The following is a 25075-nucleotide window of genomic DNA, read 5'->3' on the forward strand; positions in this document are numbered from 1 at the left end:
CCTGCAACAGGCACAAGAGTGCGGCCCCATTTCCAGCCAATGGCACTGCACATGCCTCAAATGCCAAGGTTTTACTAGGACGTGGACGCCTTACAAATGAAAAATCTGAAGCTATTTTTGCTTTTGGCAGAAGAGTTTGACAGTGGGAAAGATGGGGGTGGGGGGAGGCTGGGGAAGAGCCGTTTAAAACAGGTAAGTGCTCTAACGACAAAGGCAAAAAATCCTGGAAAAGGGGAATACATTTCCCCCTGCTGTAAAAAGTCAGCGCTATTAAACAGCTTCTGTTTTGGAGGTAGAGGGCCAAAAGTGGGCAAAGTGACCAGACAGCCTGTCCTGGGGATTGACACCTGACCTGAGCCCAGGCAGGCACAGGGCAGCAAAGGCATCGCGTCACCAAGGTCTGCCCTTCAATGACCTCAGCAGAGTGCGGGGTATGGAGAGTCTCTGGAAACTTTTACCTTCCACAATTTCATATCATGTCGCTTAGCTCACAATGGGGCCAGTCCAGGGGAGGGGAGAGTCCTGGTGATCCAGGGGGCCTTCTCCCATGCCCACAGGGTTTGGGTAAGCAGGCATGAAATGACAGGGTGCTAGGCTGGGACTCCTTAGGGTACAGGCCTGGGACATACATACAGATCCTCTTTTCCCACAGTGCCACTCCTAGGCTGGCCAGGGCACTTTCCTGAACTCTCTTTTTCTTCAGCCTCCTCAACTGCAAAAGGGAGCAAGCTACTAATCTTTCTTCCTCTGGGGGTCCCTTGTGTACTTGCATTTTGTTGCATTCAAGTAGCGACACGGAAAAATAAACACATCAATTGCCGTTTGTGTGCCAACATGTCCACATGGGGAAATGTACACACACTTTGCGTTGAATTCGTGCACGCCCTTTCTACAGACATTAAATATCCAGGGTCCCTTGAAGTAACGGTAAATAAGACACAAATTTAACCATCACATAAGTTCATGCAACATGCCAACGTGCAACATATAGGAACCTCTGCCCAGTCTTACAAACGGAACCCATTGTGCCAAGGATCACAAGAAAGTTCAGACACCCTCTCTTCAGAAACAACCACGGAGCCTTCTCTTTGCTCTAAGATTCCAGGTCCGGAACCTCAGCCTGTTGCTGACATATCAGGCTGCCCGGGATGAAAGCAGAACCTCTTGGACTTGATTCAAATGTCAACGCTAAGCAAGTGCAGGAATTTAGTTGATTCCAGGTAACTTCTCTGCCCTGTCCCTTCCGTGCCCCATCCCCAATGTAAACACCTCCAAAAAGTGAGTCTTCCGAAACCCCTCCCCCGGGCCGCACTGGCCCCGGGTATCACTTTAGAGACCTTTCCCGGAGCTCCAGGGGTGGAAGCGGCAACCGGGTAGGACCAGATGTGCGGCCCCGAGCCTCTGGTAGGCACACCGCCGGCTCGGTGGGCTGGAGAACTTTGCGAAGCGCCCCAAACTGCTCCTTGCTTCCACTCTCAGCCATTTCTCTCGTTCTCCCCTCACAACGAGCCAGGGGACCGAGCAAGCCGTCGCCACCTGCCGCCGGATCCCGGGGCGCTGCCTGTGGCACCCCCGAGGGAAGGCAGGCCAATGGAAAGAGGGCAGAGGTTCACACCCCCACCCCCAAGCCTCACGTCTCCGAGCTGCCCGGAGGTGGCTGCACAGCCGGAGGGAACCGACGCCCCCGGGCCGGCTGCCTGCTCCCCCGCGGCGCCGGCCCCACCCCCAATCCTTCCGGCGCCCCAGCGCCCACCCACCCGGGCGCAGGAGTGGGAGGGTGCGGCGTGGGCAGCGGGAGCAACAGGCGTGGGAGCAGCGCTCCTCACACTTCCTGGCTCCAGAAGGCTCGGTCGCGTCCCTCTTACCTTCGGCGAAGCGAGCCCCGGGCCCCGCGCCCCGCGCCCGCGCGCGCGAGGAAGCTGCGGCCGGGAGCCGGGGGCCGCGGAGGCGCGGAGCGCCCAGCAGCGCGGCGAAGCGCCCAGCAGCCGCCGCTCGCCGGCGAAGTCTCGCTCGCTCTCTCCCTGGCTCGGTCCGTTCGTGCGTCCCTCGGTCCTTGGGGCCCTCCCTCCCCCGCCGCCGCCGCCGCCGCCGCCGCCGCAGCCGCTCCAGCCCCGGCTCGGCGGCGCGTCCCCTCCCCGCTTCGCCGCCCCGCTCGCGGGCTCGCGGGCTCGCGGGCTCCCTCGCTCGCGCCCTGCCCCCGCCGCTGCCGGCGCCGCGCGGAGCGGAGCCCGGCGGGCCACGGGCTGCCTGGCGAGGTCCCTCTCCCGAAGGGGGAGGCGTTGGGGGCGCGGCGCGGGCGGGGCGGAGAGGAGAGTCCGGGGGCGGCGGCGAGGCTGCGCCCTCCGCTCCCTGCCGATCCCCGCCGGCCGAGCGGCTCCAGGCCCGGCCGGAGAGCGCGGGCCGCCAGGCAGCGGAGGAAGAGAGGAGGAGGACCTGGAGGCTCGCCGAGGGAGGGTGCCCGGGGCGAGGGCGTGTGACTCCCCGCGCGAGGGTGTGTGTGAGTGCGTGTGTGTGTGTGTGTGTGTGTGTGTGTATAGAGAGGGGCGCGCGCGCGAGCGGGGGGCGGGGAGACGAGGCAGAGCCTGGTGCGTCTCCCCGGGCGAGTGGAGGAATCCTAGGGTGTGCCTGGAGGTGGCGGAGTGTACCAGCGCGGGTGGAAGCGCGTGTGCCGGCGAGGGTGGGCACGGGGGTGAGCGTGGCAAGGTGAGCTCGGCTTGGGGTGGGGGCGGAGCACGGAGTGGGCACGAGTGTGAGCTCGGGGGCGTGTATGCTGGGGACCCGGGGAGAGGCGGCACGGAGCCCCGATGTGTGCGCGCGCGTGGGGGGGGGTGTGGAGCTAGCCGGGTGTCTCTTTCTCACCGACTGTCCACGCGACACCAGCACTTGCTCACGGCCGAGCCCCGCCACCTGGCGAGGTGGAGCCAGCCACCGCGCAAGCTTCCCGGCTCGCCGCGACTCAGCTCCGAGTGCCGTGTGCCTGGGCTGGAGATCCCAAGGGGGACTCATACTGCCCTTATCCCACGTAAGAGCCGCTCTCCTCCCAGGGCGCGAGGGGCACTACCCGAAGGTAGGATTTCGCCTTCTTGTCCTGCCACGTGTTCCTAGCACCCAGATCCGAGAGTCTGGACTTGGGAGGATGAACTCTGCCTGCGTCCGCCGGATCCCTGGGTCCCTCCCCAAAGCCCACGGATCCCCATTGCCCTGTGCCTCGACCCAGGATGGGGAGCAGGAGGTCGGCACGTGCCCACAGGGCCCGGCGGATGGAGCCTGGAGCATCCCGGAGTGTGGTATCCGGCCCAGCCTCCCCCACACTCCCGGCCGCGGCGCGCGGAACGTTCAGTCCCCGCAGACCCAGACCGTGCCGACCCGCGGCTCCAGCTTTCCCCTGGTCTGCGGCCCTGGTGCCCGGAATCCCGGGATCTCAGCCCGCCACTCGAGAAGCCAGGCGACTCCGTGCCTCAGCAGGACCGGAACACAGGGCTTGAGAGATCACAGTTCTGAGTGTAGAGAGGTGGAGTGTGGAGAGCCTGAGACAGACACAGAAAAGCAAAGTGTGCGGTGAAGGCGAGGGTGTGCTAGAAAGAACCTCGCTGAGTCCGGAACGGGGTTTCTGGCTTGTGAGAAGCCCAGCCCTGTTCCAGGTGACAGTTTGGGGGTCGGTCGTTGTGATCTAGGCCGCTGTGGGTTCCTGGCAGCTGGCGCCCTTCTTTCCCTTATTCCTGCCACTCTCCCCAAAACCCCCTTCAGTGTGTCGGTTTGAAAGGTGTACAATTGGTCCTTCAAGAGGTGGGCGTGGGATCCATTAGCATTTGCCAGGAGTCCCAGAGCAGTGTGAGATTTGCATACTGATTTACATACAGTAATAATGATTAACAACACTGCCACTCCCTGGCAGACAGAGGAAGAATTCAGGGAAGGCCCTGGCATTGCTCCCACCTCCCTCCTCCCTTCCCTCTGGGGAAGAGCTAATTTTCTCACAACTATCCACTTCAGCTGCTTTGACCCCTGGGACTGCCCCAGACTCTGGGTGGGCAGGTCCAGGGAGGGGCACTTGCCTTCAGTCCTCCACCGCCACGTCCAACTGGGGAGAGTTAAAACCCAGTACTGTATTCCTGCCCACATTTGAACTCCTGTACATCCCACCTTTGTGTTGCTCAGGGGGTGGGTCCGCCCCAAAGCATACAGGCTTTCTGGAACAGTTAGCTGGGGGCATCCTTCCTCTTCCAGAGCGGTCAACTGATGGGACCGCTGTGCTCTCCTGCACCTTGTAAGTTGTATTTAAAGACAGGACACTGATTCTGACTCCTCCCTGCCCCTCCCCCCTTACACACACCTGGCCCTGTTCCACCCAGGCTTACCTCTCATCATTCAAGAGAAGTAGCTGTCCAGAGGATCTAGACAGAAATTGGAAAGATTTGAATTTCTAGTCTAGGCCAGTATGTTTTTTATTTACTGGCCTTTCTCACAACCAGGTGATCTGGAAAATAAGAGCAAGAGATGGGCAGGAAGGAGGCTTCTTGACTCTGGCAGCTGGAGGAGCCACTGCCCAGGAGATGCTGTCCCTCCCACCGACTGCCACCCTCCGTTGCCTCTTTCCAGAACTGCATGGCCTCACCTTCCCCCTCTCTGCCTCTGGCCTGGCCTGGCCGGGATTTTCACTTGCTTTTCCCCCATGACACGGCCGCTTTTCCTTTAACTCTCAGCTTCTATTTAAAAAGCTAATTTGGGAGCTTGTCCATGCTCCCAATTCAGACATTTTAAATAGGAACTGAAAGTCAGGAGCTGCTGGGGCACTAGATTTCCTCCCCCTTGCCACCAGCACAGCTCAGGCATTTGTTCAGTCACTCCGTTGGCCATGGCCCTATGTGTCTATCTGTGTGCGTGCATGTGTGTGTATGTGTGTATGTGAGAGAGAGACAGAGAGAGAGAGAGAGAGAGAGAGAGAGAGAGCCAGCTAGCAAGAGTGCCCTGAGTGTATTTCAAGCTATCTTTTCTATTTAAAGATGGTGCTCCTATGGATGACTGTTCTCTGTGTCTGTGTGTCCTTCCTAAGCTGTGCACACATGAGGATTCTTCTTGAGTCCCGTGGTTCCGGCCACTATTTGCAGAGCTTGTCACTGTGAGGACTGTGACGTTAAACGGCAACCCGGCTCCAAGTCAGCAGCCTCTGTGCTGACACGCCAGGCTGGTGTATCTGCACAGCTATTTTCCCAGGGCCGCCCTGCTCAGGCTTGCTCTTTGAAGCTGTGCCTCAGAGTGATCTTAAGGTCGCCCCCTCCCTCCCCCCGCTGCTTGTGGTTGTCTTACTTCAGTAGTTTGCCCCATATTGGCCCAGGAGTTGAGAGAGAGAGAGAGACTGCACCTCTGATGGTTGCAGGCTTTCCACATTCAATGCGCTGTGTACCTTGGAGGTAAAAAGCACAGGCTTTGAGGTCGCACTTCCTGGGTTTGAAACTGCCTCTGTCATTTCCTAGCTGTGTGACCTTGGGGAAGCTACTTAATTTCTCTGTGCCTTCATTTCCCCATCTGCCATAAAATGACAATAAATACTACGGTTTTACCTTAAAGGGTCCTTGGGAGGATTTAATGAACTCTCAGATAAAGCACTCAAGAACAGTGCCAGGAACGTAAGAAGCACAGTGTAACTGTTGGCTGCTGTTGTTGTCCAAGGCAGAAGTGGTGCAAACAGGAGGTTTTCCTGGGAAGAAGTCAGAACTGCTGGATTATATACACAGACGTAGGCAAACACATACTTCCACGCATGTCACAAGAACAATGCCAGGCCACACACAGCCCACAACGGGTCAAGTTCACCTTATTGAGATAGTTGACTCCTTACGCCCCAGAAGCGGGGAACTTCTGATGAAGACAGAGAGGAAGAGCCACAGGGATGAGATAAAGAAGGGGCTGGACCAGGTGGAAGGCCCATGGGACATTTCGTGGGGGCCAAGTTTATGCTAGCCATATGGACCCAGCCTCCCCTGTTTACCCAACCACGTTAAGCAAGGCTTTATAGAAGTAGAGATCTGGGGAAGGACTCAGTGGGGGGTGGCCCCTCATTCTCCTTTAGTCTCCCCTTGAGCTTGGGGACCTCTCGCTTCTCTCGCTTTGGTCTGGCCATTGCCTCCCATCCCTTATCCCTGTAGCTGGGCATATCAGCATTCATTCATTGGCCATCTGAGTTCATTTCCCTCAGTCCTTGAGCATCTAATCAAGGCACAGAGAGGTTAAGTGGCTTCCTCAAGGTCACAGGTAGGAACTCATGAGGCCACTAATAAGAGGAGAACAGTCAAAGACCAAGAATAGGAAGGCTGTCCAAGGGATCCAAAGCAACATTGCAAGTCATTGAATTGTATCAGACTTAATATTGGCCTTAAGTAGCAGAGCCACCATATGCTGGACTCCTTGCCATGTCTCCTATAAATCCTGCACCATAAGTATTATTGCCATTTTATAGATGGGAAAACTGAAGGTGGTTGATGCTAAGGGATGCATCCCAGGCTATACACCTAGAGTGAAGCTCTGAATCCTCCCTCTTTCCACTCCCCAAGGCTGCTGGTCATTTGCTCTTCTGAGAATAGAGAGACCCCCTCAGTCAGATAAGATTTGCCCTGAGAGGACATTCTTCACCTGGCTCTGTTGGCCTCTCAAGTATCTGGCCTGTGTAGGTTGGGTGTGGGACAGGGTTCAGTGTGTTAAGACTGAGATTGTAGCCTCAAAATCAGTCCACCTTGTTCAGGCCCTGATGGCTGAACTCAAAACCATCAGACACTTCTGGTACCTTCCTGAGGGAGTGGGGGAAACCCACACTTCCTGCATCCCTAACCCCACCAGGGAGGCCAGTAGTTGCCCGAGTGGTCATCTTATTAGTCGAAATGCCTAGACCAGTTAGGGCAAATGAGAAGTCATCAAAATTCATGGGCTCCAGTGGATCTTCCAAAAGTCAGTCTGTCCAAGAGACCTTTGCCAGCCCGATGCCTGCTCGAACCCAGGCAGATCCCGGGGAGGCATATCCGTGATGGGGGACTTTCTGCTCATCAAGACCTCCCTGAAGGCAAGAGGCTAAGTGAAGGAAGAAAAGGATGGGAAGAAGGAAAGCAAGTCTGAGAAGGGGACATCGGCACCGGAAAGAAGAGAGACACCCTAATCATTTGCTCATTTTCTTGCTAGAGACAATTTGGAGGAGGGCTGGGGGAGGCTGAAGGTACAGCTCATAGATGTAGTAACTGTTTTAGTCTCCTCTGGTGGCTCCATTTGCTGGGAAACTGACGTTTCCCAGGGCTCTATCCTTGTTCTTCCCTACTCCGTCTGCCCTTATCCCTGGAAAGTTGATGGGAGCCCCTGGTTTCAAGTTCATTCAGGTGCTGATGATCTTTTCCTGAACTTTCTCCTCCCCCTAAGTATCTACTGGGCATCTCCATCTGTGTACACAGGTACTTCTCTGCTTCACCTTACCAGCCTCCTTCAATCTTCTGCGATAGATCATTTCCTCGAAAACACCCTCTTCTGATCATGACACCCCCCTCACTTCCTTTCTGGCCTTCCCTCCTTCCACTCACACACCTTTCTTTCCAGCACATAGGCCTTTTCTCTGTTACCTGACCCAAGCACGTCCTTTCACTTTTTCATGCCTTTGTACATGCTGTTCTGTCCTCTGGAAATGCCTTCCACCACTTCCTATTTCCATCTGTCTTCCTAGCAAGCATCCACTCAGCCTGAAACCTTCAACACCCAGCCCAAAGGTCACGTAAGACGTACTGGTAAAGTCCACCCTGACCCCCCAGGAGGAACTAGCCATTCTCTTGGGCTACCGTAGTTGTTCTTCAAATTAAGTCCTTATTACCTTGGTTGTTTGCATGGTGGTCTCATGCTCTGGCTTTAAGCTGTTTAAAGGCGAAGACCATGTCTTACTCATCTCTGAATATGTTACCTCAGTGCCTGGCAACTGCAGAGGCTCAATAAATTCACATTAGGATTATTTTAACTTTCGTTCACCTGGCTCCCTTGATTGTGTGTAACTGAGAATATGTGATAAATTTGTCAACTGGTCAGCCTCTGGGTCCTGACTGATCTTTAGCACTGGCATGAGGACAGAGAGAAAGGTTCAGGGTGTTCAATTTTTGGCTGATCTTAGATGAAAAGAGCCTCAAAGCCCCCCTCCTCCAGCCTTTTACAAATCTACAAAGTGAGCCTCAGTCAATGCTACCTGCAGAGACTTGGCCAGTGTTCTGCTCTTGAACCAGATTGGTATTTAGAGAACTCTTTTCTTTCCTTTCTGGCAGAAGGTCAGTGCCATCCCCAGAATATCACCTCCTTGGGAATAGCCAGGATTCTGTCAGTTGGAAATGGTACCTAGTTGCAGCTGTGACTATGCTTACCCTAAAAACTGGCACGGGGGCTTGTTAAAATCCCATTAGCCAAAACCCTGGCTTGGCTCAAGGAGATGCCAAGACCGAAGCTTGCTGGTGTTTAATTAGAAGGTTGTATGGACACCACATCAGGAAACCTGGGACAGTGGAGACTTAATGGTGACGACATGGGCTTGGGATAGACCTGGCTTCAAATCTTGACTCTAACAAACTGTGTGACTCTGAGCAAGCCACTTTACTTCTCTGATCTTCTGTTCCCTCACCTATAACACGAATCATAATGATGGTATCAGCTCATAGGGTTCATGAGGATTGAATTACATAATGTATGTAACATATCTCATGCAATTGTAAACAAGGATGTTGGCTGTTACTATAATACTGTAACTGAATTTGCAGGCGTTTGAAACGTGCTCTTTTAAATCTTGGGCACAGCTCGCTTCAGTGCTTGTTTGTGAAGAAGATTAGGTTGGCCACTCAAGTTCTTTCCATGCGGTTCTGGTTCATGCTGAGGCCCTGGGAAATGTGTGAAATCAGAAAACTTTGTCTCCAGATACCCTTTTCTATTAGCTCTTCTCCATTGTGTGGCACCCCATTTCTGCAGCCTTGAGCTTCAAGTGCGGGTCTCTCCCCATTCCCTCCTCATCAGCAAAAACTGATAAGATCATTTAAACTAAGGTGTAAGTGACTGTCCTGCCCAGGGCTACAGTAGTCACTTTTTAACAGGATATGAAGGCAATGAAACAGAGTAGGTGGGGTTTCAGGCATCCATCAGAGTAATACGGGGGTGGGGGGGAAGTTTTAGGGGACAGGAGGCTCTTCCCAATGCCACAGAGTCACTGCCCACTCATAATACTGGCCCCATTAGTGCAGCCATAAACAAAAAAGTATTTCTGTATTCTATTTCTGCATCCTGAAGCTAGAAAATCAAGTCTGCAGCCTTTGCAAAAGTGTCGTAATAAAGGAATTTGTGCACCAAGTTTTTATACTAACCTCCTCTTGGTAAACCGACACAGCTTCTGCATGCCAAGGTCCCTTCCAGTTCTGCACATCTATGATACTCCCCCTCAAATGCATTTTTTCTTCAGAGCTCAAGGGTGGGGTTGGCGTTTTTGCCTCACTGGGTTTGTGGGAGACCCAGCTGCAAAATCATTAATTGCTTTGGTGAGTCAACAAATAAACAATGACAGTCAGCTACTATTCCCATACTGCAAGGTCATAAGAAGTTTCTGGACTTCTCTGCAAAACCTTGTTAAAAAAAAGGATCCTCACGGCCCTTAAAACTTCTTTAGTATGGAAAATTACAAACATATGCACAAGAAGAGAGAATTGTGTAATATATCCCCCCATGAACGTATCACTTCACTTTGATAATTACCAACTTTAGGTTTATAATGTTTTATCCATACCCCTGCTTACCATCATCCCCGGATAATTTTGAAGAAAATTTCACTTACAGATGAAATATAATCTCATCTGTAAATATTTCAGTAATTACACCTTCTTTATGACCAACATAGTACATCTTTCCAGGGGAGAAGAACTTCCTACCTCCCCCCCATGATGCCAAGAACATTTGACCAGTCTGCATCTGTGTCCCAGGGCTAGTCTCTAAGTTAGGCAAGCTCAAGGGTTTGGTGAATTCTGTCCAAAAATCTGTCCTGCTCTCTGGGGACAAAGGGACATACATAAAATGTCATGCAGAGGCACTGCCCTGTGCAAGATTTTGAGTATTAGCTGAGCTGCTGCCCAATAACTGAAATGAGACCCAAACTAAGAGGCAGAAATCATCGTCGTGAATCCCAACTGGCCTCAGCATTTTTCACGGGTGTTATTTCATGCAGCTTTCACCAATTCTGATTTTACTTCTATCTTATAGATAAGAAAACTGAGCCCAAGGTCACACAGCTAGTCGATACCCAAGGCAGAAACTGACTAGATGCTAATCGAACTCCGTTCTTTTTCATGGGCATAGCTGGATTACATTTCCCAGGTTCCCTTGCAGTCAGGTTTGGCCGTGTGACTGAGTTCTGGCCAAGGCAATATAAGCCAGTCCCATAAAAAAATAAAACATCCAGGGCAATCCTACATGTTCTCTTTCTTTCTCCATCCACTGGCTGAATGGAGAGAATTTCTAGGCCCAAGGGAGGATGGAGCCACAGGAAGGAGGGAGCCTGGAGGACTGTGTGGAGCAGATACCTCTCTGAACCCTCACTGGATTGTGAAGTGAGTAAAATAAATAAATAAATAAATAAACGAACTTTTATTATGTTAAGCCACTGAAATATGGGTGGTGTGTGTTAGAGCGGTAAGCCTACCTTGACCAATACAGTGGCACAAATAGGATTAAACCCTAAGCTGACTATGCCAATGTTCAAAGCCTTGCCCTACACCACCACACTGCCTCCAGGCACAAAAAATCAGAATTGCTTATAATAATCTCCTACATGTTCAGCATTTGATCGAACTGCCTGTGAGGATCTCACATCTTAGGTTTGTGCTAATAGAGTAGCTGCTGATCACGTAGGGCTATAAAAAGTAAAATTTTTAAATCTGTTTCTTAATTGCACTGGTCACATTTCAAGTACTCAGTAGCCCCCATGTGACTACTGGCTACCACATTGGACAGTACAGGGAGAGGACATTTTCGTCATCACAGAAAGTTCCATCAGACCACGTCATATGTAGACCCAACATTTGCAATGTACCTTTCCCTGAAAATCCCCACAGAAGGGCCGGGGACGCAGAGGACAGAGGATGATCCACAGGCATAAGGGGCCTTTCCCCTGTAGGGGCCAAGAGCAGGTCGCCTAATATGTACCACAATGTCATATTGATTATTTTGTATTGATCTACTTGGGTAACAGCCAGTGCAAGGACACTCAGACCCTTCTCTGTCTCCCTAAAAGCAGGAAATAAATCTCACATATCAAAGGCAGCTTCCCTGCACTAAGAAGTAAAGAGACATTTTCATCATCAGAGATAGGAGCTTTAAAGGCAAGAAAACTATAGAAACAAAACTATTACTTTTTTACTAATCTGCTACCTCAGCCCAAATTCCGCTCAGAACTCCTTACTAACGAAAGCCCCCAAACATCTGTTTTCTTTATCCTATCAATTCCTCATATATTTATTGTCTCTTTGTCTGAAAAAAATAGGAAAAAACTGCCCACCTTGGTCATTTCTTTAGGCCTCAGTTTCATTATCGAGGCTCCCTAGGCACTTAATAAAACTTTGGGTTTTTCCTCCTATTAATCTGCCTCATGTAAATTTAATTCTGAGCCCAGCTCAAAGAACTTAAGGGTAGAGAAGAAATTTTTCCTTCCTTCAGCCCTCACCCAGACTTTGGGTCTTTGTCCCTGCCTTCCCCAGTTAATTTCCCAGCTATAAACTCGTGGCTCTCCTGTACTCAGAGTCACAGGCTTTGGTATGACTTCTTCTGACAGAATGAGCCCTACCTGTTTCACTGGACTGTGTCTCCTGAAGGCAGGGTGGTATCTCATTCTTACCTCAACACCTGCGCACAAGGACCCAGGGCTGTGCTTCCTGGCCAAGGCTGGGGATTGACAGGGAATTTTCCAGAAGTAGAAGCCCAACCAAGGATGCCAAGTACGTGCGTCCATTTCCCACAGGGTAGCCACAGCCATCTTTCTGAAACACAAATCCAACCATATTGCCCTTCGGTTGAAACCCTTCTATAAATCCTCATTGCCCTCCCAAGTAAGCACACATAGCTTACATGTCTCATTTGTTATCCAATCCTTACTTCTTCTGCTTTCCCACCTTCAACTCCTGGAGCTCTTGATAGAAGCCCATGTTCCTACTGTATTAAAAGTAATGCAGTTCTCTAAGTGCCCAGCTTTCTCTTACCCCTGAGTGTTTGCTCAAGCAGCTTCTTTCCTCAAGAACTCTGTTTCTTTCCCACCTCTGCTTAGCTAGGCCTACATGTCCCCCTAAGCTTGGAAACACTTCTTCCAGGAGGCCTTACTTGCCCCTCAGCCTGGGACAGACTCCTCCAGTCCATCTCCCTTGACTCTCAGCCCTGACCAGCTATAGAACTTTCCACACTTCCAAGTCTTCCTTGAGAACAGGAAGGAGGCACTTGCAGTTAGGAATCGGTAGAGACTATCTTGTACAAGTTCTTGCCAAGAGATTGACCCTTCTGAGTCCCTCTAAATTATGAGCCTCCCTCCCCTCAACACACACACCCACACTCACACCCACATGTTTTCCATCCATTTGATTCCTCTGCAGAGTCACCAGGGAGGCAAGTGGAGCCCTGTAAATCTCTCACAAGCAGCGATGCCCAGAGACCTCTGCTTTTTGACCCCAGCCAACTGCTCAGAACAAATGCCACTAAACCCATGGAACATGCCCCGCTCCCACCTGCCATGCTCTCATCATCTGAAAGGGGGGCCTGATATCTGCATATCAGGGTGTGATATCTGCATATGAGGGTGTGGCAGTCACAATCCAGGCTGGTGCTAAGGTAAACCATGGGTCTTCCCTTCACTGGATTATTTTTATGGGGATCAGAGCAGAGACAGGCAGTGGACTCCAACTCCTGAGACAACATCACAATAAATTGCCATGGTGGCTCTTCTATGGTTCATGACTAGTAAATCAAATCTATTGAACAATACATTTACTGCAAATTTAAGAAGTCGTTCTTCCATTTTTTAAGTGTACACGTTAAATCATGTCCAGAGTCATAAAGAACGGAGACAGCTGGGCTCAGCGTGAAAAAAAAAAAAAAAAAAGCAACTGCATACTTAAAGAAGTTAGTAAATTTCTTGTCCTTTGATGATGACAGAGTGAATACCCTTCCCATGGCTCTTTAGGGGTGCTTCTCCCACCCAGGCAGACTGGCATCTTTAAAGTGGTAAGTGTGCACCGTTGTAGCTAATGCCTGAGTCAATTTTGCAAATACAGGCTCAACGTTAGCAGGTTCCCTCTTTGCTGCAGATTCCTGGAGTGGACAAAAAAGGAAACACACCACAGCCATCTTAGTGAATTACACAGTGCTGCTTGCCCTGGTGAGGCTGTGATGAGGGATATGGGGAGGGGGCCAGGTATGAACTGTTTTTCCCCAGGAAGATTCTTTTCACTTCCTTTTCGGCCTACTCAAATGCTCCTTTGACTTGAACTGAAGTCACAGCTCAAGGTGCACTTTTGACTAGGACACGTGAGTATGCTTTGTCTTATCTGCGTCTCTAGTCCCACCTGAATATTAACAGGGGAGCCCCAGCCCCGAGCCCGGCACTCAGGAAACATTTTAATTGAACCCATAGGTCTTCATCCACTAACACCAGTTCCACAAACATGTATCAAACCATTCATTCCTTTAACACGTAGTTATTGAATATCCATTAGTTGCTGTGCTGGGCATATGGTGGTGAGCAAGATGGAGGCAGGCCCTGACTTCTTGGAGCTCATGGTTTAAACAGGAAGACAGACCGTGGATGTGTGCTCTGCACTGAGGTTTAGGCTCACCAACCTCTTCTGGGGGTCAGAGAAGCCCGAGGGCTGAAGGGAAGCTAGATTCACAAATTCTCAAAACAATCTCATGAGGTCGATTTATTTTTATTCCCATTGCCGACCAAGAATCGGAGGCGAGCATCACATAGCTACCTAGTGACAGAGCCAGGGCTATGCATGGAGAGGTAGGAAAGCACAGGGAGGAGGCACTCGGCCCAGCCTGTGGGGTCAGGGAAGATGCTCTGGACGAGATGACATCTGAGCTGGGAGCAGAAAGAGGACAAGGAATCAGCCAAATGATGACGGCTGAGGGGATGAAGTGAACACCAGGCAGCAAACACACCAAGACAGGAATGAGTCCAGCGTGTGCCCGGGGTGTGGGGGCAGAGTCAGGGCGCAGCAGGGGCTAAGGCTGGGAAGCCCAGGCAAGGAGCTGGAGTCTGTCCTGCAGGCCACGGGGAGCCACCAGAAGGCTCCGGGCAGTTGCGTAGTGCAGGCAGATCTATGTTAGAAAAACCCACTCTGGCCTGGCAGTGTGGAGGATGGATTTGAGGAGGACCAGATGGGAAGCAGGGGGACCAATTAGCAGGCTATTGCAGTATTCCAGGAGAGAGATGATGAGGGCCTCTGCTAGGGCAGTGGTGGGTGGATGGACAAAAGGGAGCATGAGAGAAAGAAGTTGGAGGTAAAATTATCAGGACTTGGGACTGCTTGGGCATGGAGCACAAGAGGCCCCCAGGTCAGGCTGTGCCACCTGGCCACACGACCCTACCGATGTAGGGCTGGGGGATGCCACGTGGAGCCAGCTGGGGTGCAGAGGCAGCCCTTCCGGGAGGGAGGGCTGGTCACAGTCCTCTCCAGGGGCCCTTTCCAGGCAGGGCTGTTTATACCGGGCTGGAGGAAGCTGTCAGCCGGGGACATTCAAGACCTGTGAGCAATGCAGACCTTCAGAAACAGGCTGGCGTTTCCTCAAAACAAGCTCACAATTCCTCTGGTAGTAGGGGAATGAATTTTCAAAATAGGGCTGAACACATCTCAGCACAGCAGGCCACAGTAGCTAGAGGCCTATAGAATTGCTGACCTCTTGTGAGATAAGAGGAGAAATTAACCCTTGGGTCTCATCCCCTGCCATTCTTCCCTCCACCCCCTTATTGTCCCCAACATGCATGCCCGCGCAGGCGCACACACACACAGGCGTGCGTGCGCTTTAGCTTCCCTAAACTTCTCACCTCCCCCAGACACACCAGGCCCTTTCACACTCCCTCTTTGCACCTGCTGTTCTCTCTGCCTGCAGAGTCCTTCCTCCTTCCCCACTGGGCAAACTGTGTTCCTCCTTCCAGCCCAATCCAGATGCGGGTCCTCGATGACTGCCCCAGGCATCCTCACCCCACTTCCCGCTGTCAAATAGCACCTTGTGATTAAGTTGCTCTGAGCTCTTTCTCCACCTCCAAGCTCAACTCCTGAGTCGTATTCATCTTGGCTTCCCCGGCAGCTGCACAAGGTCTGACCGTCTCGCCAGTGTTCAAAAACCGCTTGTGAAATGAATGAGCACAGCCCTGGAGGTAGACGAGACATCTTCCCCAGCCCAGGTCCCAAGTTCCTCATGTTCCTCTCACATCAATGAAGAGGCTCCTCTCTGCCCTCCAGGTACTCGCACACTCCGTGGGAAATCACACCAGTGCACACATGCACACACATGAGAGGAGAGTAGCAGAGACAGTGCCTCCATTTGCCCTCAGTTCTACGTGAGCTGGTCTATTATTAGAGCAGGTCTCATAAATCAGCCTTTATTTTTATCCCCATTTTACAGATGAGCGTTCCACCCTTAGGGAGACCATCAGCTTTGGGAGGCGCTAAAGATCAGACCTGTCGAACATCAGTGGGGCAAACGAGCTTGCCCAGGCTGACTGCAGCTCGTGGGTCCAGATGAAGTCTCCAGAAAGCAAGGCCTTCGGTCATTTGTCAGGTGGCCTGTGCAGTCTCTCGGGGTTTCTGACGGGCTTCTGGAGCAGGAGGAAACTGACTACCATGTCCCAGCTTGTCAGCCTCTGGGAATCTTCTCTGCCTACCTTAGGCTGGGTACCTCCACCTGTCAAAGGTGGTACTCGTGGCAGGGAAATATACAAGGGAAAGGAGGGACTGGAGTTGCCATCATCATCATTATCATCATCACCACCACCATGGAATTAGTAACAACTGTTACTGTGCAGAGGCCTTATATGCATTCTCATTTTTTGTTTTCTTATTTTTTAGTCCTTACAGCACTCCTATGAAACAGATACCATCACCCCCACTTATCAGATGAAAAAAACCAAGGCTCAGAAAAGTTCAACAGCTTGCTCAAGATCATTAGCAGAGCTGGGATTTGGAAACAAACAGTAGACCCCAGAGCCCCTACTTTTAAATGCAGCTCTGCCGAGAGATGCAGAAGGCAGGCCAGTGCCCTGTTATCCATGAAGGGACATGGTAGAAAATGAGAGGCCACAGGAAGGCCAGCAGCACCTGCTCATTGCTCTGACTCCCACAGCCCTTCCAGGCCTCTCCGGCTCCAGGCAGGGATGGAAATCTGCTCCTCGGCAGGTTAGAGCTCTGAGGAGTCCCAGAAAGCACAGGTGAGTGGGGGAGGGAGTGCGGGTAGATGAGCAGAGGTGTCCCTGCCCCCACCCCCCGGCCAGTCCCCAGTCTCACAGTGATGGCCTCTGGATCGCTGCCTCTCTTAGATGCCTGGATCACTGCTGTCGGGAGCCTAATCTCCATTCTGGTGGTTTTGGTTGCTATGGTAATTGAATTCACTTAAAGTTGTCTCCACGCTAGTCTGTCTACCTCTTCCTGCCCGTAGCCTAGAAGGGCACAAGCCCAGGGCTGAGGGCAAGAAAGAGGAGGGCTTGGTGGCCTTGGAAACCGGTGTGCTTTTCCTGATCCAGAGGTCCTCCTCAGAGGTAGAAGAGAGAATCCTGGAGAAATGTTCCTTCCAAGACTCTCTCCATCTTCCTCTTTGCTTCCTGGCTCCGCTCTGCAGAAAGACGCTGCAGTTGGGCTGTAAAGGCAGGAACTGGCAACACCAGGCGAGCAGGGACACTCTGAGAGCATCTTCTGTTCCTCACCATTTTGTTACTCCTTCTACAAACGCCTACTGAGAGCCAGCTGTATCCTAAGCCCTGCTGCTTGTCTCTGGACACAGGGGTCTCTCTGGGGGCAGCTCAGGATCCAGCGCCACCGGAAAGACCCCTACAGCACATCTCCGTGTCTGAGATATCAGGAGACTTGCCAGCCAGGGTCGGGATTGTGGAAACTCTCCTTTTCCTCCTTTCTCTGCCAAAGGGAGTGTCATCAGACTGGGCTGAAAGCAGAATGGGACCACCCTAGGCAGGGCCTGAGGGATAACCCATGCTCATTTTCTCCACCATGCTAATGTGCGAGAGATTTTGACATATAAGATAAATGACAAGGATGAACGCCAATGTCAAAGAGCTGCCTGAGGCGTGTGTGGGAGTGACGGACCCTCCCCCAGACAGCCAGGACTTTGCTTGGGTGATAGGGAGTGACACAAAGAAGGTCACCGAAGATTATGGGTGGTTGTATGTGCATAGGGCTCGGTGTTTTGAGTAACAGCTGGGGGAAGCAAGCAAAAGGAGGAGTCATGTAGCTTCAGCTGTGTCCCGGGAATCATGCTCTGTGGTCTGCACTGGGACAACACTGATGACTGAGGCACCGCAGAGACTTTTGAGGAGCTCCCAACCTGGGAAGCATGACAAATGAACACTACAAAGGGTGCATCGTATAAAAGGACAAGAGCAGTGCACACTGGGAGCCCAGAGCTGGGAGGAGAGAGAGGGAGAAGGGCTGTCTGGGAAGACTGCATGCAAGGCAGGCAGGGTACATTGAATTGCTTTTTCGAGGCTGAGAAGGAATTCTTGAGACAGAAAGCCCTTCTGTGCAAAGAAAGGAGCATGCATGAGCAAACGCACAGAGGTACGAAAATGAGCAGCATGTCTCGTGACGGGAGCACAGGCCAAGCAAGGACAGTGGTAAGAACTCTAGCAGGAAAGGCCTGAGGACAGCAAGCCCAGCTGGGGTTCCATCCTGTAGGCCATGGGGGGCCATCGTGGTAAGAACTGTGGTTTAGCAAAACAACTCTGGAGCAGTGAGAAGGGAGGGTAGAAGTGAGAGGTTGTGGGGGGTTGTGAGGGGCCAAACTAAGGCTGTTGAATTAGCAATGGCGACAGAAACAGCCAAGAAGGGGAGCCCCAGAATCTGTGGGCCCCATGCCTGGCTGGTTGTGCAGGGGGGGTGGAAGAGGTGTGCAGGGGGGAGGGCTGACAGCTGAAGAAAATGAAAGAGCCAGAGAAGTCTCTATGCTTAGAATAGAGCCGGGGCTGGGAATTCAGTGAAATAAGGAACCCAAGTGCAGCCATGTTTCGGATAGGTGGGTAAGGAGTCTGAGAAAGTCAAGGTCAAACGCCTGATAGACAGAAGGAAGCGTATTTCTAGCACCTAGGAGGGAGCTGCCTATTAGAAATGAGCGTGTGGGAGTTACGGGCACAGAGGTAACAGCTGACTCTGTGAGCAAAGATGACATTGTCCAGGGAGAAGGCACAGAGCAGGGACACAGGAGGAGGCAAACATAGCTCCTTGGCAGGGTGGTCAGTTTCCTTTGGGAAGGTGGGGAGTGACTGGAGGCCATGGATGGTAGGAGAAGGCAGGTACGCAGCCAATGTGAGCTTCAGGGAAGATGCTACCAAGAGAAAGTTCTGAGAAATTGGTCTAGAGCAGTGGCTTTCAAACCTGAGTGTGCAAGATGCCTTGTCAAAACACGGATGGTGGGGCCTGACCCCCAGAGTTCCTGATCCACTAGGTCTCTAACAAGAGACCTCTAACAAGCCCCACAATGCAAACTGATGCTGCTGGTCTGGGGACCACCTGAATCTAGGCTGGTCTAGGTTGATAAGCCCTCACTTGAGAAGCTTCAGATATAAATTCCTCCACTCTTTCTCGTGGCCCAAGTTAGACATGAAGACAGAAATCCAAGCTTCAGTGAAAGAGCAGAGGGGGAGGAAAAAGCGGAGAAGGTAAGGCACCTCCTTGGAAGCAGAGAAGATTCTACTTGGGACACAGAGACGGGGAGTGGGGAGGAGGGAAGCCACGGGGCTGGCAAGAGAAAGGCAGGCCAAAGAAGGTTCGGGATTTGATGACACAAGAGGAGTGTGGCCTGAGGGCCATGACTAGGGGTCACACGAAGGGGACGAAGATGAGTTAGGCAGAGAGAAAGCATAGGATTAGAACCAGCCTCAGGTCCTATTTGGAGTCCCGGCCAAAAGTCCAGTCTCCTTCCCTGAGAGCCTCATACCTCTGCCCATCTGTCCCTTCTAACCGGGAGTCATTGCCAGTCTGGCCCTTCCCCAGCACAACAGAGGCAGCTGCCTTATACCACGAGTCACCTCTCATGGGGGCTGCTCTGAGGACAAGAAGACCTGGTGCTTTTTTCATTTTTTTCCCAAGATCTCAGATCACAGAGTCCAAGACTCTATGCAGAAGATCCTGACCTCAATACTAGACACCCTCCTGGGGCTGACCCACCCTGCCAGGGGAGGCTCAGAACTTGAGTCTTATTTTCTGTCAGTGGAGCGAGTCCATAAAGAAAATCCAATTCATCGGTGTCCAAGAGAACATTACCAAGATAGACGAGACACCATGGGCAGTATTTAATTATGAGCAGGCAGAGCAAATAGGAGGGACGCAATAAAAATGCTAATCAGGGAGGGGAAAAAAAAAAAAAAAAAAACAAACCAGGCTTCATTTTCTTCTAGAACAGACTAAAGCTCATCCTCCCCACTCCACACCCAGACCCCAAATGAGTGCTGCAGACCTGGTTCTGATTGTGGCTTGGTAACAGGGGGGTCTGTTTTAGCTCCAATCCCCAGCCTCTTCCAGCCTCTATCTTTCCAGACTCCCAGTTCCTCGAAGGTCCAGCCCAGAGGGAGGGAGGGAGGTTGGCTTTCACTTCAGCCAGGGAGAACTGGCAGGGAACTTGAAAAGTGAAGGAATTTATTACTCAGGGCTCGATTCCATGTTGCAGGGGGCACTTTCAGAAGGGACCATCTCTCTTTCAGTAGCACATCCAGAACGGGCATGAGGAGGGAGCAAAGCAGGACAAGGGCCCCCTCAACCAGCCTGAATTCAGTGCACTGGGCTGTGCCTCCGGCCTGGAAGTCAGGTCAACTCAGGGCCACTTTGGGAGACACCGGGGACACTCAGCCAGGCCCAAAGCCTCGTGTTCCCAATTCTATTCAACTTGGCTGAGCTTGACCTTGGAGTGTGGCTCAGGATTTTGCAGACCATTCTGTCTCACTCCCCAGTTGGCTGACTCCTCAGGTGGCTGGATCCTTGGTCCTTCCTGGCCAGCTCACTCAACGTCCACAGTGCTGCCAAAGGCAGATTTATTTCTCTCTTTTCTCTTGGTGTCTCAGTTGGGGGAGGGGGGGTGCAGACTTCATGCTGGTGTCAGGTAAAGCTTGCTTTCTTCGCATCTGTGAGGGTATAGACACAGCCCAGGCCCTTTCCTTATTCTGGCCTCTTCTGTTTACTGGGCTCACCAGCCACCCTGGCTGGTGTCCTTTCAATTTATTGCTCTCTTGTCTCCTTAAGTCTTTTGCAGCCTTGAGCTCTTCCCAGCATTGCCAGGGCAGGAATTGCCCGAGGATTGTCTGGGATGCCATCCTGGATCGTCACCCTTCCCCGCAAACCACAGGCCCTCAACTCCTGGCTGCTGCCTCTTCCGGAAAACATACCTGTTAGATAAAACGTGTGTGTGCCAGCTCACTTACCTGCTGTGGGATCTTGCACAAGTTGCTTGGTATCTCTGTGCCTCAGTTTCCTCACCTGACAAATGGAGATAATAACCGCATCGCCTTCCCGGGATGCGTTACAAGAATCCAGTGCAAATGCTTACAAACAGATGAGAAGCATCCCTGCCGTGTGAGAAGCTCTCAGGAAACGTTCGCCATCAGCAGCAGCAGCATCGCTGTGATATTTATTATTGAGGTTGATGATGGTCTTATGTGCCTATATATCCAGGTACTTGGTAGAGTATCTGGCATGAATAAGCACTCGATAATCATCGACTCGATGAGGGAATGTACTTCGAAGCTAATTTTTTTCCCAAGGTATTACCCTTCCCGGGAAAATTTAAATTTAAACAGAAGATCCGCACGTTGATGACAACGCTTAATGCGTAAGTGGCTAATGGTGTGGTTCCAGATGCCTCTGGGGAAGGGATTTTAAAGTCAGTGGTTGTTTTCATATCTAGTCAGTCAGTTAACTCGTAATATAGCTAGCCCTCGTCGGTAGCTCATAGTTATCTTCCCTAAGGTGGAATCTCCCTCCTGATGCCAAAGCAATAAAGCCTTAGAAGCTAGTGTGGGCATAAAGGAGACAAAGAAACCCTTCCAGCTGCAGGAACGATATTTCCTGTATCCCCTGGGCTCCACGTCACCACAACTGGCATATGTGCTGAAGCTGTAAAGCCCACATGGGCTTGTTCACTACGAGAAGGAGCATGAGTCCTGCCCGCCAGCTGACCACAGACCCTGGCATGACGGGGCTCTCAGACTCCAGTCCTAGACTCTCCTGGGAGAGCCTTACCCCTTCTCCGCCTCGCCAGAGAACTCTGGTAATGAAGAGTAGAAGTATTTTATCTAAATGTTCCTGGACAGCTATGCTGTGAATCTGCTCCAGGATCTTGGTTGGAAAACGGCTAGCCATTTCAAGTTCAGAGGCGAGGGGTGGCCACGGGCCTGGGGGCTGCAAGAGTCTCCCCATGGTATCTCATCCTACAGCTGAAACTACCTTTATAGACATTCTCACATATGCTTCCCACAACAGAAGAGTGAGTGGGTTGGTACCTTCACTCCTTTTTCTTTCTTTTAGTGTTCTTTTAAAAGATTTATTTTTACATTGTTCAAAATTCAAATGGTCCTAAAGTCTATACAGCGGGAGACCCCTCTTCCCCGTCCATAGCCATCCCCATCTTCTTTGGTGCAGACAGAAATCACTGGTTCCCTGAGAAATGTTCTAGGGATATTTTATGCATATACAAGCAAGTATATATAGTCTTTCCCTCCTTTTCACAAATGGAAAGCTTGCTTTACACACTGTTATGCACCTTGCATTTTCTCACTGCAGAGTATATTTTGGAGATTATTCGATATCAGTATGTACAGACCTACATCATTCTTTTTGTGGCTACATGGTATCCTGTTATATAAATTAGCTTATTTAACAAGCCCATTTAAGTCTTTCCACTCTTTAACTTTTATGAATAATGCTGTAGTGAATAACCTGTAAGTCTATCTGCAGGATGTATGCAAGAATATCTGAACATTGGAGCACCTGGGTGGCTCAGTCAGTTAAGTGTCCAACTTTGGCTCAGGCCATAATCCTGTGGTCTGTGAGCTCAAGCCCCGTGTCAGGCTCTGTGCTGACGGCTCAGAGCCCGGAGCCTGCTTTGTATTCTGTGTCTCCCTCTTTCTCTGCCCCTCCCCTGCTCATGCTCTCTCTCTCTCTCTCTCTCAAAAAATAAACATTGAAATAAAATAAAATAAAAAGAATATCTGAAAATAAATTTCTAAAAGTGAAATTGTTTGGTCAAAGGCTTTATCCATTGGTAAATTTGATAGTTATTGACGAGTTGCCTTCCATAGATACCCCATTTTTTTAGAGATGACAAAAGTGAGGCTTAAAGGCAGGAAGCGACTTGACTAAAATAGTATAGATTGTAAATAATGGAACTGGATGAAAACTAAGGGTTTTTGGGTTTTTGTTTGTTTGTTTGTTTGTTTTTTGTTCTCAGTCCGAGACCTTCTGGGCCCATGGGCCCAAAGAAATCAGGAACATCTAAGAAACATCACTGACTCCTAAACTATAATAAAATCTTCAGCTTCACATATTAAACATGAAATACTGTGGATTCAACTTTGAAAAAGTAGGAGCACGTATCCTCAGGGAACCTAGCCTAGAAGGAGAGAGACAAGTGAGGAAGTCTTTTGGTGTGGCATACAGGAGAAGGACGAGATACAAGGAGATAAAGTGAGAACATGGGGAAGGGCCTTTGATCAGTTTGGGCTTCCTGGAAGAGGAGGCATTTAAGGTGACATTAGCTAATCTAAAAAATTTCTTCTGTAACGTCAGTTATGACTTCCTTCTTCTTCAACCCTCATTCTTTCCCATCCCAAACCTCTTATCAAAGTCAGTGGTAAGTAGCAAAATGGATTGCTTTGTGAAAGCGTGGTATAGTTGGGATAGTAGTAAAGACTACCTACATATACTGAATTCCCACCGTGTGCCAGACTGTGCTTTCTGGCTTAGCGTTAACTAGCCACGTGACCTAGGGCAGGTAACATTCCCCATGTGTGCATTGGTGCCCACATCGCTAAACTAAAACAGGCCATCAGATGACCCATAGCTCCCCACCATTTTCACATGCTATGGCTCTATCTCAGAAATTATCAAGATCACTGCAGCCCCTGCTGGGAGATGATGGACAAGGAAATGTCCAGGACTAGGGAATTAGGGAAAGGGGAAGAAGGACTGGATAGTCCTCAAACTGGCAAATCAGCCCCAGAAAATTCCACTGCTTCCCATGTCAGGGCAAACTAATACTGACAACACCCTGGTCTTAGATTTTTCCAAGATGATTTCATACGCTATGTCATGTGCCCTTCATAACAATGACAGGAGGGAGGGAGTTAGGGAGGTACTGGTCTCTTCTACGGGTGAGGAAACTGAGGCTGGGACAAGGCAGGCTACTCAGCTCAAGTCCCACGACAGGCTAAGGACACGGCCTGGGCTAGCACCCCATCTTCTGCCCTGGTGCCCAACTTTTTCTATTCTGAGATTCCACACAGGAGGTAAAATTCCAGCTGGGAACAATTCAAAGTCCCCATGAGCCCCAGAAACCTGAAATTAAATGCCCTTTGGGTGTTGTCCCACCTCACTCACCGACCTCCCAGAGCACATTAACTCTTTGGTTGCTGGAACCTGACCTGTATTTCCATAGAATGAGCCTAACAAGTGGTTTGGGTGACTCAGTACCAATTGATCTGGCGGATCGGCCTTTGTCTCAGCTGTAGAGGACTTCAGCATGGTTTCAGTGCCAGCCTCCACTCTGTTGATAACCTGTCCCACCCCTAGCTCCTCTGAGCCCGGGGCCCTGCCTTGCCCTGCTGGGTCCTTCCTCTCTGGGAGTCCAAATCCCAACCCCAGTCTGAGTGATCTGGTGACGTGTTGTCTATTGTCTGCAGGCTCTAAACTGTTTTGACAGCAACCTCCCCTCCCTCATCCACAATCAAAGTTGGAAATTGATGAGCCAGGTAACCTGGGGTAATTTGCTATCTGACCCTTTCCCGGGGCCTACTGGCCCATCTATGAGAGTACCCTTACGTTCCCTTTCCTTGCAGATATGAATAAGAACACAGCCATTTTGGGCCCCATGAGGGAAGGCTCTGTCTGAAAACAGACGTGATTACTATTTCCATCACCTTTATAATCCTTTAATCACACATTTGCAGCAGGGAGTCTGGGCAGGGTGAGTCCATTTATATAAACAGCAGGAAAAATGAGGCTCTGTTCTATATGCCAACCATGCTTAGTCGAAACGTAAGATCGCTGGCCTTTCATGAACAGAAGAATGAATAATCCAAGTATTTATCCCCAAACGGCTCACATCTAAGCTGCTGGGACCAGTGCTCACATTATAAAAAGCTTTGAGAGACATATCACCCCTCCAGGGCCAGTGGGGATGCTGGTCTGGGCTCTCAGCTCCGGCAGCGGGCTGGATGGCATGAAAACATAGGATGTCCAGGCAGCTGACTGCCCTCAACAAGGAATCTCCCGTGCCTCTGGCCCTTGGCTTCTGGAAGTATTAATATGGAAACCTGCCCCTATCATGAATAGAATAAGGAGTCTAATACAGGTTCAAAAACCATCGTTTGGAAAGAGTCCCTAACAGATGGAAGGTTGTAGTTTTTGTTTTTGTTTTTGTTTTCTTTTTTTAAGATGCCGGGAGAATGGGGAAGGGGATGGGGAATGCCCCACCAGGGCTTCTCCGTGTGAAACTGAGGCTTTTAACGAGTGGCCCAGGTGGCAGAGGCAGAGAGAGGCAGGTTTTGTCCTGAGAAGGGCACCCGCCTGGGAAACATACTCTGACTCTTAATTTTAGATGATTCCTCAAG

At 50.9% G+C, this 25075-nt stretch overlaps 1 protein-coding gene and 2 long non-coding RNA genes across 4 annotated transcripts in view; 2 read left to right on the forward strand and 1 right to left on the reverse strand.

The window, feature by feature from the left end:
* KCND3 (potassium voltage-gated channel subfamily D member 3) overlaps positions 1 to 1992 on the reverse strand; it is a 208849-nt gene extending 206857 nt beyond the window's left edge. For both annotated transcript variants that reach the window (XM_045478651.1, XM_045478650.1), the window contains exon 1: positions 1866 to 1992. The gene's annotated coding sequence lies outside the window, so the exon portion shown is untranslated. The remainder of the gene's footprint in view (positions 1 to 1865) is intronic.
* A 7087-nt stretch (positions 1993 to 9079) lies between these two features.
* LOC123598451 lies at positions 9080 to 13024 on the forward strand. Its single transcript, XR_006712608.1, has 2 exons — positions 9080 to 10595; positions 12624 to 13024. It is a non-coding gene; the product is annotated as an uncharacterized LOC123598451 (long non-coding RNA).
* Positions 13025 to 13143: 119 nt separating this feature from the next.
* Positions 13144 to 21497, forward strand: LOC123598449. The gene is made up of 4 exons (XR_006712606.1): positions 13144 to 13554; positions 15340 to 15494; positions 16101 to 16459; positions 20493 to 21497. It is a non-coding gene; the product is annotated as an uncharacterized LOC123598449 (long non-coding RNA).
* Positions 21498 to 25075: the final 3578 nt, after the last annotated feature.

The sequence above is a fragment of the Leopardus geoffroyi genome, chromosome C1 (assembly GCF_018350155.1).
Source record: "Leopardus geoffroyi isolate Oge1 chromosome C1, O.geoffroyi_Oge1_pat1.0, whole genome shotgun sequence".
In the NCBI taxonomy this organism is placed as follows: Eukaryota; Metazoa; Chordata; class Mammalia; order Carnivora; family Felidae; genus Leopardus; species Leopardus geoffroyi.